This window comes from Paroedura picta, chromosome 3, assembly GCF_049243985.1.
Source record: "Paroedura picta isolate Pp20150507F chromosome 3, Ppicta_v3.0, whole genome shotgun sequence".
In the NCBI taxonomy this organism is placed as follows: domain Eukaryota; kingdom Metazoa; phylum Chordata; class Lepidosauria; order Squamata; family Gekkonidae; genus Paroedura; species Paroedura picta.
In genome coordinates, this window is record NC_135371.1 from 18,783,295 (window position 1) to 18,799,744 (window position 16,450).

The window sequence follows — 16,450 nt, forward strand, 5'->3', positions numbered from 1 at the left end:
AATTTCATGGACCACTTTGGACTGCAGGGGTGGGGAAAGGTATACTCTGCCAGCAGAAGCCTCTGTCCCTAGAGACACCCTGTTACATCCATGCCTGGGGCTTGAGCCAGAATCCTTAGGGGCCAAGGTGGACAGTTAACCTAATGACCTTCCATGGGTGGTGTTCACATAAGTATGGAGTTCTTTTCAGGAGCAGAAGAGGTGTGCAGTGCCTGTTCCTACAGCTGAGAGTCAATATGGAACCTCTGGATTGGCCAGACCTGGTTGAATTAACATAACCACAAGCCCAGCCTTCTGCCCTGTGCACAGATAACAGGACCTCTGCATTCAGCTTGACAGGTCCTGCTCAAGGGGTTGACCTCAAGGATTATTTACTGAAAAACACACATAGATTTGGGGAACAGTGGCCCTAGGCCCCCCGCAGGGCCTTGCGCTCTGCGGGTACAAATTTGTGTTGGACTTTGTCGTTTCACAAGAGCAAGCCACAGACTGCCAGTCAAAGGGTTAAACTGTTTGTTTAATCTTGTTACTAGTGGGACAGGCAGAGTGGGTCAAATGGTCTGTTTTCAAATGTAACTTGCCTAGCTGCCCAGCCATGGCCTGACTCTGGTTTGTCATGTACACAAGTTTGGCAGGAAGAGAAATAAGTCTACGTCCTCCCATTGTTTGAGAAGAACTCTGCTTTAGGCAATCTCAACCATGTAGCAGCTAAGGTAGACAGCTCCTGTAATTTTCTTGTTTTTTACCTTCCAGCTCCCTTACCCTGTTTAGTAAGTAAAGTTTGTCTCTTTATATACAGTAAATCTGCCTCGTCTGGTCCCCTTATTTATACAATAACTCTGCTAACTTTTACTACAGTAACTCTGCTAAGGGAATAGATTTTTCCCAACAATTTGTTGGTTGTTCCCGGTCCCCGGGAGGCAAGTCTGGCCTCAACCAGGGCCAGGGCCTTTTCGGTCCTGGCCCCTCCCTGGTGGAATGAGCTCCTGGAAGAGCTGCGGGCCCTGCGGGATCTACCAGCTTTCTACAGGGCCTGAAAAACGGAGCTCTTCCACCAGGCTTTTGGTTGAGGCCGGTGCCTCCATGACCCATTATGCACGGGGGTTTTAGCGCACATTCGGGGTGGAATGGCGGCGACTAAAATCACCGATAACGCACGGAGCCGGCTGCAACTGGCCGCAGCTTCCGCCGAAAAAGCCGCGTCAGTGAAACGCGGAAGAAAGCGCAGCTTCCGGGTGACCGGGGCGCAACCAGAAGCGGCGCCCGGATCACCGCGTGCATAATCGGTTACTCTGGGTTTTGCCGCCGTCGCGCCCCGCCCCGTACATAACCGGTATGCGTCGCATCTTCCCCCTCCGCGTTTTCCATGTGACCCGAAATCGCCGTTTCAGCGGCCGTGCATAATGGGCCCATAGTAGAAAAAGAAGAAGAGATGATTCTTATATGCCAATTTCTCTACCCAGTGGAGTCTCAAAGCGGCTTACAGTCGCCTTCCCTTTCCGCTCCCAACAACAGACACCCTGTGAGGTGGGTGAGGCTGAGAGAGCCCTGAGATTACTGAAGAAGAGTTGGTTCTTATATGCCGCTTTTCTCTACCCAAAGGAGTCTCAAAGCGGCTTACACTCGCCTTCCCTTTCCTCTCCCCACAGCAGACACCCTGGGAGGGAGGTGAGGCTGAGAGAGCCCTGAGATTACTGAAGAAGAAGAAGAGTTGGTTCTTATATGCTGCTTTTCTCTCCCCAAAGGAGTCTCAAAGCAGCTTACAGTCGCCTTCCCATTCCTCTCCCCACAATAGACACCCTGACCGTTTACACACTGGAGGTTTCATGCCAGGTTGCAAGCTGGAGTTTTAGTCATGGCAGGTTGCCCCACCTCTTCCTGCACTCACATGGGGGTGCACTTGGCCCGGTGCACTTCATCCGCCCCAATCTGTGCTCCTGCATGGGAGCTGGGGCAGTGAAGTTTCCAGTGTGTAAACGGTCCGTGTGAGGGAGGTGAGGCTGAGAGAGCCCTGATATCACTGCTCGGTCAGAACAGCTTTATCTGTGCCATGGCGAGCCCAAGGTCACCCAGCTGGTTGCAAGTGAGGGAGGAGCAGGGGAATCAAGCCCCACTTGCCAGATTAGAAAACCGCACTCCTAACCACTACACCAAGCTGTCTTCCAGTATATTAAAAGGGAAGCTGTTCTGCCTCCAACAGCTGCTCGAATCTGCTGCATAGCTAAACAACTCATCATTAGCAGAACTGCTGACTGTTCTGTCTGACTTCTGAGTAAAGAAGGCCTGTTATGCTACATGGGCCTGTGAGGTCACAGGGAACCACTTTACACTTTCCTCAGAAGTGCAGAGTCAAAAAGGTCATCAGTGGTAAAGGATCTTTCGGATTACTCTGTTAAATCAATGCATGAATTAAAGGCAATTTACATATAAATGGGCTAATACACGGCCTTTGAAATTAGATGAATTTTTAAAAGATTAAAGTAATAGCAGAACAGGTCAGTTAGGCATTAAGTATACATGCCTGACTTGGAAAATGTATACCTGCTGCTTGGCTGATTAATATTTTGTATTCTGAATCATCCAGGTCTTAGAGGGGGGGGGGGGGACAAAACAATGGCTCCAAGGAATGAGAAGCAGGAAGGCCAAATGCTGATAGCAATGAAAACAGAAAGGCAAAACAACAGATTGTATTGAGGGAAAATATCTTTTTGTTCCCTTAAATTTATTTATTTGTTTGTTTGTTTGTGTGTTTATTTATATGCCGCCCTCCCTGGAGGCTCAAATTATCCTTTGTGCCTGAAATCAACACCATTTGGCTATCATGTCCTTGTATTCCTCAAAATCCAAATTTGAGTCATGTAGCACCACAAATACAATCATGATTTCCATGTTATCATTCATTCATTCATTCATTAATTCATACAATTTTTAGGCTACCCCTATCCAAAAATGGTCTTGGGGTGGTTTAAATCAGTTTCATAAAAATACCACAAACAAAATACCTATAAAACCGATTCATCTCTTACTCTACGTATTCAGTCCATCTCTATACAATCATGATTTCCATGGTTTCATTCATTCATTCAATTTTTAGGCCACGTCTATTCAAGAATGGTCTTGGGATGGTTTTCAACAGTTTCATTAAAAATATCTATAAAACTAAAATCTCTTATTCAGCCCATCTATAGTTTATTCCTCAACGAGCCAAGACACACAGCTGATGGAATTTTAATTTCTGGCCAAGCTCAGATGAGGGCAAGCAGCCTGGGTGAAATCCCAAATGAAGGTTGAGGCAAGGGGTCCAGGTAGATCAGGCTTTCTCAACCAGGGTTCCATGAAACTTTGGGGTTTCTTGACTCTGGAAGGGTTTACTGAATGGGTGGGAATTAATTAATTACTTTTAAAATATTTCTTTAAAGGGGAACTGATCTCTGCTGCCAGGAGACGAGCTGGGGATTCCCAGGTCCCACCTGGAGGCTGGCATCCATCAATGGGATACTCCCTAAATCTACAATGTTCTCCATGCACAAACAAAATCCCAATTATGCCAGTATAAACTGGATATAAATCTACCTTAAGAAACCACAGAAGTAGCTTCTGTGCAACAATCTACAGTGCTGCAAATCAAGAGGGAAAGAAAAAGTAAATGTTGCATGAGTGGGCCATAATCAGTGACATAAGAATCTGTCCTGCGTAGGTTAAATGTAAAAAGTCACATTTAAAAAAAAATGAAGGTAGTTTCCTTGTGCAAACAATCCTTCCTTCTCAAAGCCATTTTTCACCCATATCATGCAATTCCTCCTTTCCTTGGGTCTACAAATCTCTCAATATCTATGTGTAATTATTTGCTAACCTTGTCATATTTGCAAGAAGTCCTCCATTCCGCAAATGGACGTTATATCAGATAGGCAAGCAAGCATGTGATCTTCCTCCCACTTATTCTTGTCATCGGCCTATATCTCTACATTGCGGTTCACAAGCTTACAGTCAAGCCAGCACTGACACCTAAATACAGCAGCAAGAAACCTGATGGGATACAATGATGGGCATAAACTACTCAGGCCATATGCAAAGGTTCATTTCAAAAGAAGGAAAATTAGCAGCACTTGCCTGAACATTTATTCCCATTCATACTACTCTCATTACTCATCCTTCCCATCTCAGTTCTCCCTTTTTACTTTCATATCTCTTTTTTTTTTTTACCCTTGAGCAACCCCTGAAACCTTCAGGCTTTGAGAACCCCCAGAAGTGGCATGATCATGCAGAATGTAGTAGGGAGGCATAGTTGTGTACGTGCCCACCAGGGGCCCTCCCCCTCTCTCCAGGCCCATCATTGGCCATTTTGGAGGGAAGGGCAGGTCGACATGACCATATAAGGTCATATCACCTAATAAATATTTAACAAATTAAAAAAAATTAAAATTAATTGGCTCCTACGCATTTAGGACACCCTTCCGGAGCCGTCAAGAAACCCCAAGGTTTCATCAAACCCTGGTTGAGAAAGCTTGCCATAAGGCATGGTGAGTATCTCCAATGCATTTTCTGAAATGCTGAAGCTTGTCGGGGGTGGGGATGGGGTGGGAATGCTATAGCTGTGATATGGAAGGACTCCAGTCATCCAACCTAACATCCTCATGCAATCTTCCTTCTGACTAGGAATGCCAACTTACAAAGAGCCTGGAGATCTCCCGCCAATCCAAATGATCTCAAAACAAGAACGATCAACCCCCCCTGGAGGAAATGGCTGCTTTGGAGGGTGGATGCTACATATTATACCCTGCAGAGGTCCCTCCCCAAACCCTCCCCTCCCTCGGTTCCACCCTCCAAATCTCCAAGTATTTTCCAAACTCATGCTTCTCTGTCTCTTTCCCCTAATACTGGCTTGTAGCAAACCAAAGTTTGCCATCCCACCTAAGCCAGCCAATGGTGGCTTGTGCTACCTCCTCAAACTAAAATCCCAAACTGATAACCAGTTTGCCAGTTTAGCTGCAACAGCAAACAACGGTTTGCTGAAAATAACTAGCATAACATTCCTTTCAAACCACTGATTTCAATAGGCTTACAAAGGCATGACTCTATTGAGGACTGCACTGTAATTAATTTGTCACATTTGGACAGAGGAAAGAGAGGCAAGTAACAAATTACCTGAATGAGCCCTCACCTCCTTAAGAGTTGGTCTATATAGAGCAAAATCATGAGTTATCTTTACTGCCAACTCTTGGCTTCATCAATTTGAAATATAAAAGGGAAGTTATTAAAGGATATAGCATATATTATACAAGGAAGTCATCTATCTCACAGAGCTGATGCTTTGTGAAGTACAACTCCAAACAAATCACTGTAAGATTCTTTTTAAAAGGAGAATTACTCACAAAAATGCCTTGATTGTAAATACAAGGCTATGCACCATCATAAAAGCAAACTTTAAAGGAATTTTTAAACAGAGACAATTAAGGACAGGCAGATATGATTCTCTAGCAAGGAATTATAAATGACCAAGAGTGTGACAAAAAATAGTTATTTGGTTGAGGCCAAGATTAAAATCTAGGGGTGCCCCATAGGCTACGCTATAATGTCAAGTGACCTCCCCTGGAGATTGGCTGTGAAAACAGGGATGTTTTTAGCTGTCTTGTTTGCCAGGTCTATGAGGTTTTTATAGGGGATGACTTTAATGGGTTCTGTTGATGCAACCCACCTCAAACTGTTTGAGAGAGGCAAGCCAAGAATCAAATAAATAAACAAATAATAAAATAAAGATTTGAACAATAAACTCGAGGTCATTTCAGCCCAGAAAACTGTACTATTTAAACCCCACTCGTCTACCTAGCATCAAGAGCAAGATTTCTTTTAAATTTTACCATCTGGGTTCACAAGGGCCATGTGAGCAGCCTTTCCTGTGCAACACTGACTCCAGCTCCCACAGCTGACAGCCTGTCAAGCCCACCCACACAAGCCTGCCACAACAACCAGTTTCGGTGAGACCCTTTTTTCAGGAACAATCCAACTCACTGTTCATTAACATTAAAAGCATTTGGAGTCCGCTGATGCTAAAGCAGCAATTAGCACATTGGTAATAACAGAAGAGAACTGAAGTCAAGCATACAGAAGAGTGACTCGAACTTTTCAGATGAGCGCATCAAGGTAACAATGGAAAGACCGAATAACGTCGTGGAATTGAGCAGAGAGAGAAATGTGGTGCTTGAGAACTGGAAATTATTTGTACACCTTGTGTCAGATAATATCAGTCCCAGGATGTTGAGAACAGGTCTTAAGCTGGTGACCAAAGACAGGGTAGGAGGTAGAACTCTTTTGGTCCTGTGGTAGAACCATCAGAGAAGGTAGGAGATCTACCCTCTGGCCCAGCTGGTCCAATATGCAGATGATACCCAGCTCTATCTCCTGATGGATGGCCGCCCAGACTAAGCCCCAGAGATACATTTGTCTGATGTTTGGAAGCCATAGCTGGGTGGTTAGAGCAGAGTTGCCAGAAACTGTGGCTCGGTAGGAAGGGAAGTGTGGTTGCCCACTCTGCAACTCAACATCTCATATGCGGCCAGGAATTTGGGTGTGATTCTGGATGCCTCCCTGTCTGTGGAGGCCCAAGTGACTAGGGTAGCCCACCTGGCAATTTTCCACCTTTGCCAGACTCGACTACTAGCCCACAGTGATCCATGCAATGGTTACCTCCAGAATTGATTTCTGTAACTCACTGTATGCAGACCTGCCCTTTTCCTTGACCCAGAAATTGCAACTGGTCCAGAACACGGCTGCTAGAGTCCTCACGGGAACATCTTAGAGGACCCATATCCAGCCAGTGCGGAGACAGCTGCATTGGTTACTGGTTGCAGCCTGGATCAAGTTCAAGGTATTGGTATTGACCTTTGCCATTCGTGGTCTGGGCCCCACATATCTGCAGGAGTTCCTGTCTTCCTATGCCCCCCACAGGGCCTTACGCTCTGTGGGTGAGAATCTGCTGGTGATCCCTGGCCCATGAGAGGTATGCCTGGCCTCAACTTGGACCAGGGCCTCTTCGGCCCTGGCACTGACCTGGTGGAATGAGCTACAAGGGAAACTGAGGGCCCTATCAAAGCTTTCCCAGTTCTGCAGGGTCTCTAAGAAGGAGCTCTTCCACCAGGTCTTTAGTTGAGGCCAGGGCGGTTCTGTCTAGGGCCCCCTGCATTGGCAAGATCTTGGGTCTCCTTCTCCATCTGTCCCTTGAGGAATGGGATTATGGGTAGTTTGTTGAGTGGTGTAGGAAGAGGTTAGTTTTCTCGCCATCAGGGGGGGGCTGATTTTATATACTGTCTTATAAGGTTTTATTGTGGGAAGGGGTTTACTATGCTACCCGCTACAAGCCAGTCAAACTGGAAGTGGCGGGCTATAAATTTAATAATAAATAAGTAACAGAACCTTCTGATCTTTCCATGTATCCTTAAAATTCCTGCAGACACAGACCTTGTTGATTGATGGGAAACCCTTCATGGACCAAGGTCACCCAACCTCTGACAGGGAGTGTCGGATTGAGTGACTCAGTATGCCTGGATATTGCTGGGGGGCACAGTTGCTACACCACACTAAGTGTATATAGGTGTTATCTCCTTGAATGAGATACCTCACTTTGTCTTCTGGGGAGCTGCCCTCTGACCCTTCCTTCTCTCCCTCTGTCCTCTCATCTCTGTTCCCATGGCCTTCCATGGAGATACATGTAACTGCAGGTCTTTCCTGTAAATGCAGTGCTCTCATACTCCCAAGCACGTGATACCAAACAAGGTAGCCAGTTGTGATAGGGAAGGTACTCTGTAGATTAGGCTTCTTTCTCATCTTTTGACTGCAACCTGAATGTGAACAGGTTCTATCTGAGTAAATGTAAGTCATCGTCATCATCTTCTTCTTCTTCATATACATCTTGGGACGTTTATTTACTGCACTCAGTATCACGCTTCTATGCCTGGGCAATATTCTGCCATATTAATCAACTATCCCAATAGAAAGTTAGGTCATTAGGGTAGTGAGTGGCTTCTCTACAAGATTCAGCTGCCTTTGCCTGTTTCTTCACAAGTGGGAGTCATGGCATCCTCCTTGAGGCTCAGTCTCATATCTTGTGGAACAGGGCCTGCAAATGCCTCCTTACAAAAACTCACCTGGACAGCCCCCTTTTCTTCCCTTAAAGGGGAAGGTTCTTCATGAGAAAATGCTAGACGAGGAGGAACTTTGGAGGGAGCAAAGGAAAGCATGGTAGGCCAGCTCGGTGGATCTGTACAAAATCCATTGTCTGCCAGAAGGCTAACAGAGGACTTTGTGTTGTCAATGAGTTAGTGTGGTGGCATGTGGGCTGAGCAGGCGGGTACAGCCTGCCGTAGGTTGTGCTGTTTACTGCTTTTGCTTTCTGAATAAGGAACATCTTGTCCCCGACCAAGAGTCCTTTTCCTGATTCAGCTGCACAAGGGGGAGGGGGGGGAACAGGGCTTTGTGGTGTCTATGAAATTAGGTGGAGGAAACTGGTGGCAAAAAGTGCTGTCAAATCACAGCCAATTAACGGAGACTCCCTATAGGGCTTTCAGGGCAAGAGGCGACCGACAGAGGTGGTTCGTCACTGCCTCTGTGTCTGACCCTGAACCTCCTTGGGTCTGACCCTGCTTAACTTCTGAGATGTGATAAGATCAGGCTCGTCTGGGCCATCCAGGTCAGGGCACCTATTTGTAGCAGCTGAGTATTGGTTTCTTAAGGCAAGAGAACCGCATAGGTGCAGGGTATGAACTCGGTGTATAAAAAGACATGCTGGATACAGTTAGTTCTTGCATTTTATTGTTGCAGATTCATCTTTCCACTCTATGAGCCCCAACGAACAAGTCAAAAGTTTCAGGGCTGAGCCTCCTTGATCATGCTACCCTGCCCCCAGCTTCTGCACCCCTTTGCTTGATTTATTTTCTCTTTAATTTTCCTGATTTATTATCTCTTTCTGTTGAAGAGGATAAAGGTAAAGGTAAAGGTATCCCGTGTGCAAGCACCGGGTCATGTCTGACTCTTGGGGTGATGCCCTCTAGCGTTTTCATGGCAGACTCAATACAGGGTGGTTTGCCAATGCCTTCCCCAGTCATTACCATTTTCCCCCCAGCAAGCTGGGTATGCATTTTACCAACCTGGGAAGGATGGAAGGCTGAGTCAACCTTGAGCCGGCTGCTGGGATCGAACTCCCAGCCTCATGGTCAGAGCTTCAGACAGCATGTTTGCTGCCGTACCACTCTGTGCCACAAGAGGCTCTGTTGAAGAGGATACCCAAGGCCAATTTCATAGCAAAATGTTGCATTGGAAGCTTGTCCATTCTTTACTCAGGGTTGCCCCATCCCAGTCTGAACTCCAGTCCTCAGTAGGTCTCTTGCATCCCTCGTCTCTTCCTTGAGTTCTGGGAAAAGAGGAAGGCTCATGGGATGGCACACTCTTGACCTCCCAGAACTCCAGACCTTCTTTCTGTTTGTGACCAGAAAGACAGCCATCATAGCTATAACTACGTCTCACTTGTGATATTCAGTAATGGCCAGGTTGTATGCTTCTTAGACTCTAACATGCTTGTGGATGCAAAACTAGCTGCCCTTATCCCATTGATTACTCGGTTTCTTTAGACTTTGGTTGCAGACATTGTCAAAAGCTTTCTAGACATGTAAGTATGTGATGCATCTTGGACCACCACTGATCAAGTCCTTGTGGATATTTTCAGCAGGCTCAAAAAGATTAGTGGATTTCGCTTTCCTGAAGTAATGCTGATTCTTCCTGAGAAAGGCATGCTTTCTACATGCTTAATTCTATCTGTAGCAATGCTTCCGGTCATTTCACCTGAAGTCAAAATTAAGGCCAAGTGACCTGTAAATTGCTGGATCCCTCTTAGAAAATTCATATTAACTGACTACTTTTCAACCCTCTGGTTCAGAGGCTGGCTTTAGCAAAAAGTTGCACATTTCACATAATTCCTGGGAGGGTCCGTCTGGACACAGTGACTTGTTAATCTTTAATTTGTCAATTAGTGCTTTAAATTCATCTGTTACCCATATTTGCCTCAAATCTTCAGATGCCCTCTGACAAAGTCAGGAGCTCAAGGTCATGTTTCCCTCTGCCCTCACAGCTGCTGCCTTATTGGGCTCTAAGCTCTTTTTTTTACTCCTCTTATCAGCAAAATTTGGCTTCTGCCCACATTGCACCTCTTCTCGTGACAGGCTCAATCCACTAACTCCAGTTTTCCATCTCTGTCCTTTTTCGTAGTGAGCAGTGGGAGAACAACCTTTTGGCATGGCTCATAAGAACAAAGAAACAAGATGGAAGAACAAAGAAATGAGATGGAAGATATGTAAGAAGATGTTGGTTCTTATATGCCGCATTTCTCTACCAGAAGGAGTCTCAAGGTGGCTTACAATCGCCTTCTCTTTCTTCTCCCCACAACAGACACCCTGTGGGGGATGTGGGGCTGAGAGAGCCCCGAGATTACTGAAGAATAAGAATTGGTTCTTATATGCCCCTTTACTCTACCCAAAGGAGTCTCAAAGTGGCTTACAGTCACCTTCCCTTTTTTCTCCCCACAACAGACACCCTGTGAGGGTGGTGCGGCTGAGAGAGCCCTGATATTACTGAAGAAGAAGAGTTGGTTCTTATATGCCACTTTTCTCTACCAGAAGGAGTCTCAAAGCGGCTTACAGTCACCTTCCCTTTCCTCTCCCCACAACAGACACCCTGTGAGGGTGGTGAGGCTGAGAGAGCACTGATATTACTGTGAGTGTCAGTCCATGTCAACATGCAACAAGCATAACCCACTATTTGGATTTAAAGCTAAATAGTCCATAAAACAGCTTTGTTTTGTTTTCTACTCCAACTTGTGTTATGATGTTAAGGACCTTAAATGTAAAGCTACAGGTGATTTATTTTGATCTGATTCTTAAAACATTGACATATTACCTCACTGAATTAGTAGAACTTCTATAAAGATCTAAGCAAATTGCAAAGATACCTCAACCTAGCACACTATTGAATTGAAATAACATTTCCCCCTATTTGACTTCTTCACAATACAGCAAGCTGTCATCTATGAGAACAATACCAAGAAAATGATGATTTTAGTAAAAGTTACTCAAGATGATCAGAATGGAAAATTCTCGTGAAATAATCATCTGATAACAATCTGCTGTTGAGGATATTAGAGGGGCAAAGAGCTACAGTCAAACACTGGATCGTCTAATCTAGATTTGCCAACTACAGGTTTTAAGGCTTATCTCTCCCTCGACCACGTAGAAGCTTTATCGATGGATTACTTTTGTTCCAGATCCATCTGAAATGTTATAAAATGTTTATTTCTTCTTTAAGGGCTCTCGTACACCCTTCTGGTACATTCGCATACTTGAACTTGCGAGAATGAAACAAAGCACATTGTTAAGCTACTGTTCCACTGCATCATCTCTTTTGTAAGGAAAACCCTTCTGAAGGCCAAGGTCCCAATACACACAGATTCAAATCAACTTCATTATACAAGTTAAACATACTTTCGGTCCCTTGCCCCCACTCCAAAAAAACCCCTCCAAAAAAACTTTTTCAAAGATTCTGGAAATTGAATTGGAAATGTCAGGGTCTCTGGCAATGACATTGCCATGTAAGATACTTAGGGCTGTCAGTGCTCAGGGCCCCTTCGGCTTTCAAAGGGCAAATTTTCATTCCGGCAGTTAGCAAGAAGTTGAAATCCCCTGGAGACTAACCTTCAGCCTTTGACTGATCAACAGATCTGTACTTTCTGTTTGTTGAACAGAAAAACTCTGGCCTTGGAGACTCTGAGATTTAGCCCTTTAGGATCTCGATCTGAGCTTTATCTCCCCCGTACTGGCAGGGCCAGGTTTATCCATGTAACACATGCTATGGGCCCAGCACTTCCAGAAGCCCCACACAGTGCCTCCCCCCACAAGGATCAATGCTGTAGCCTCTCTTCTCCCCCTCCCCTTTCCCCTCTTTAAGGACACTCAGAGTGAAACCCCTTTCCACTGTGGGGGGCCCCTCCGCCCCTCCCCGACTGGCTCTTTCAGCCACAATTGTACTCTGCTAAAGGTAAAGGTATCCTCTGTGCAAGCACCGAGTCATGTCTGACCTTGGGGTGACGCCCTCTAGTGTTTTCATGGCAGACTCAATATGGGGTGGTTTGCCAGTGCCTTCCCCAGTCATTACCGTTTTTACCCCCAGCAAACTGGGTACTCATTTTACCAAAGGATGGAAGGCAAAGTCAACCTTGAGCAGGCTGCTGGGATTGAACTCCCAGCCTCATGATCAGAGCTTCAGACAGCATGTCTGCTGCCTTACCACTCTGCGCCACAAGAGGCTCATTGTACTCTGCTAGGGCCCTGTACATCCTTAAACTGGTTCCGGTGCTACAGGCCTCACAAATCCTGAAACCACTCCTGTATACCGGTCTGGACAATCCAGAGCAGTGGTTCCCAAAAGGAGTAGTATCACCCACTGGGTGGCGGTGAAATTACCTAAAGGGATTCTAAGAGGCAATGACACAGCAGGCAGGTAAACAGTGGTGGTGGACCCCTTTGACCATATTGTTCACAACTGACCATGCTATGGCACCATCCTGGCAAAAGGCACACCAAATTTCTGCCTTTGCATAGTGCTACTGAAATCTGATGGAGACTACAGGCATTTTTTAGTAAATATACCACCAGAGCTCTAGTTGGACCAGCGTGCCACATTTCGTGGCATCACTTTGTGGGCTTTTTTCTTTGTTTTTTGTTCTTGACTCTTTTTCATTTTTCAATTGACTCCAGATTATTAAGTGTGGTGATTTAAGACTCCTGCTAAGTAACTTTAAACCAGACACTGGGAAATTGGTATAACTTCAAGTCCATCGATCACATTAAGAATCTATTGAACAGGGATGCAGTTAGTAAATGTGGTATATCAGGAGGAGGAGAAGCCACTGAGATACAACCAACTTAAGGAGACCTCCTCCACAAGGTGTTCCAGGCAAGAGAGGGTTCAAAAGTCTGAACTCCGTCCCTCCAGATAGCACTGCCAGTATCCCATCCAAATACTGACAGAGGTAGGCCTGCTTAGCTATCCTAGCTCCAATCAGTTCAAGGCTGCTAGCTAAGAAGAGCCCCCATACAATTATAAGCCAGGCACAATGTCTAGCTCTAAAATCAGATCCTGTGGATTCGTATGGAAGAAAATTCAACCAATGCAACTTCCCCCTTGTCTGTAATGCTATAATAAGAGAAGTCGTGCCTGCTAAACATTATCGGGTCATGGATTCCTAATAGAGTGTAGGAGCTGCCATTTATGACATTACAACATCCCTGTTAGGAAACAGGATGCATGATGATCGACCAGAAAACAAATAAAAATCACGCATGTAATTCAGGACCTAGAGTATCCCATTGGACAGGAGAAACAAAGTCTATTCAAAAGAAGGGTGCCATCCCCAAACTCGGGAGAATGTCATAGGGAGAACAAAACCGCATATAAAGTTATTAGGTAGCAGTGTCAAAGAAAAAGAAAAAGGGGAGGGCATGAACTTAAGCGAGAAAAAGGTCATCCATTAAAAGGATTTAGGAGGAAATGCTTTACACAGAGAAGAGTTGTAACAGAAAATAAACCGCCTCGGGCAGCCTCTCCAACAACTGATATAAACTTTAAAAAGAAAACGAGTGCTTGAAGGACAGAATTATTGTGCCGAGAGAGAGGTGAATGGCCTTTGGAAAATGGGATTTCCAGTCTCGCTCCATCTTGAGGGGGAGAGAGGGGGAACCTGGCACATTTTATTCGGATGTACTGCCCAGAGCGCCACACAAACTGTGAATAGCGTCATGCCAATCAAAAAGACCTCTGACCTGAAACTGAAATGAAGGAACTCATGGTGAGACCCCGGATTTCTCACCGGATTTCCCGAGGATTCCAGCTCCGGCACGCGCATGGGCAGCTTCTAGCGCTCATAGCTTTAGCAATGGCTGAAGATGTGTTCACACTATTTCAGAATATTTATTGTTCCATTTGATTTATTCAGCTTGTAAGAATTTTTTTATTGTAATTGGGTAGACACATAACTCAAATCGAGGAGACAGGAGAGTGAACAAGCTTCCTCTCCCAAGTATCCCAAGCAAGGAAGAGTCTATTTGTAACCCATAATCCCTTCAAAGAGCTCAGGAGACACTTGGACATCTCCCACCATTAAAACTGATCTCTGGACAACCCAGGTTGGTTTCCCTGGAAGAAATGGCCACTTTGGAAGGTGGACTCTGTGGTATTATACCCTGCTTAGGACCCTTCCCTCCCCAAACCCCACCTTTCATGAGGTTCACCCCCAAAATCTCCAGGGATTTTCTAAACCAGAGCAACCCTAGAGAAATAGTTGGTTTTCTCTCCTCCACTGTATATTCACAAGAGTGTGGACCATACTAGGCTGAGAAAGACTAACTGGTTCAAATCTAATCAGTAAGACTCAAAGTTGGTTGGGGACTGGCACCACCTCTGTCTAGTTCAGGCTTTCTCAACCAGGGTTTTGTGAAGCCCTGGGGTTTCTTGATGGCCCTGGAAGGGTTTCCTGAAAGGGTGGGAGTTAATTTTTAATATATATTTTAATTTTGTTAAACATTTATCAGCCGGCATGACCATATATTGTTACGTTGACCCAGTCCGCCCCCTCCCAAAATGGCCAATGGAGGGCATGGGAAAGGGAGGGGTTAAGTGTGGGTACGTATCATCTAGGCTTCCCAACCATATTCTGCATCATCATGTTACTTCTGGGGTTTCTCGAAGTCTGAAGAATTTGGGGGGAGTTCTGAATGGTAAAAAAAGTTGAGAAAGGCAGGTGTAGTTCAATGCTCCAGACGCAGACCGTCAGCTTAGTGTAGTGCTTACAGTGTAAGAACAGGACCCAGGTGACCTTGGTTCAGATCCCCACTTAGCCATGGAAGGTCAATGGGTGACCTTGGACCAGACTCGGATTAACCTTTCTCATCTAATTATTGATGCGAGGCTAAAATGGTGGGCCAAAGGATGCCAGCAGCCCAACTGTACTCCGTCTAAGGAGAAAGGGGGCTATCCATGCCTAAACGAATACAAATAAGCAGAACAGCTCATCTTAACTCACTTCCCAGATGAACGGGACCCTTGTTTCACGCAAAGCATATTTTCAAAAGAAATGGAACATGGACCGATTTTAATTCGTTCAGGCACTGCCCTAATTTCCAATGCAAATGTTTCCCAGGCAACTCCATTCACAGTAAAAATACAAAAAAATCAGGGTACTGTCATATCAGAGAACGCCTCCCCCCCACCCCCCCAACTTTTCATTCACATCCTTGCACCCGAGAACGGCTGAGCTTGCAAAAGTGACCTTCTAGGGCTCAAAATAATGAGTGCTCCATTAGCCAGCGTCACTAATGGGCTCTCCTCCCTCTTCGACTACACGGCCTTTTGTTTTATGATTCCGAAGTGAGCGAACAATGCAAAACACGATGCTAATCAGTACCAAGCCCCTCGGTGGGTGACTGGTGCCGCAGAATCGTGCTGTTGTTCTCCAGCCTTTCACGATGGGCCTCTGACTGACTTTTCAGGCTGCCGAATGCGAAATCCAGGGATTGCAAATCGTCCGTGCCCAGGTCACTTTCTCACTCGCTTCTCAAATTGGTAAAGGGGACCTTGCAGTGAATGAATGATGCTTTATTTACAGTCCCAGCTGCCGCCCCCGGAGCCTGACCCAAGTTTTCCATGAAAGTCTGCGAAAGCGTCTTAGGGATCTGGAGCCTAAATTGAATAAGGGCCTATGACCCGATGTCAACGGCAGCCCACCGCACAATCCTATTTTCAGAGAAGCACTTCTGTTCAATTTGGACATCCATCACAGTGCAACAAACAAGGGGTATTTCTCGTACTCTTCCTCCACCATCCCTCCGCTGTTCAATTCCTGGCATGAAAAGATGCCTGGTAGCATCTGTGGCGGCGGGTGAAGGATCCTTCTCAGTCAGTCTCACGAATGAAAGGGTTGAGAAAACCCTGGGGGAAGGGACAAAAGCAAAGCCAAACATGTGGGACAAAAATGTTTATCCTTTTTTGTAGTCAAAACATGTTAAATTCTCTGGATTAAAAGACAAGGCCATATCGTCACGTTGAAAATTTCTCAGGGGAAAACTGTTTAAATATTTGCATTACATTTTGTCAGATCCTGTACACACACGTAGTGGGGTGGGTCCTATCCGTATCCTAATACTCTCCTGAGCAAAGTTTATTTGTTGGCTTATTTATTGAAATCTTTATTCCCCTCCCCTCTTTCCTTTTGCGCCAAGTCTGAAGTTTCCCTCTGGTCTAAGAAACTTCCCTTCACTGGAAGAAGAGCAACTGAAGCTGCAGGAGGATATTTTTATCGCACCTTTGCTTCATTTGGTCTTATTCCCTTAGCATTAGTTTTCTTTGTTACCGATGG

The 16,450-nt window shown here is 45.5% G+C and overlaps 1 protein-coding gene across 6 annotated transcripts in view; it reads right to left on the reverse strand.

Annotated features, from left to right (window-relative positions):
• FHIT (fragile histidine triad diadenosine triphosphatase) overlaps positions 1–16,450 on the reverse strand; it is a 1,226,786-nt gene that overhangs the window by 907,951 nt on the left and 302,385 nt on the right. Inside the window, exon 4 of one of the 6 annotated variants that reach the window (XM_077324999.1) lies at positions 3,854–4,026. The exons of the other annotated variants lie outside the window; for them this stretch is intronic. The gene's annotated coding sequence lies outside the window, so the exon portion shown is untranslated. The remainder of the gene's footprint in view (positions 1–3,853; positions 4,027–16,450) is intronic. 6 annotated transcript variants of the gene reach the window in all.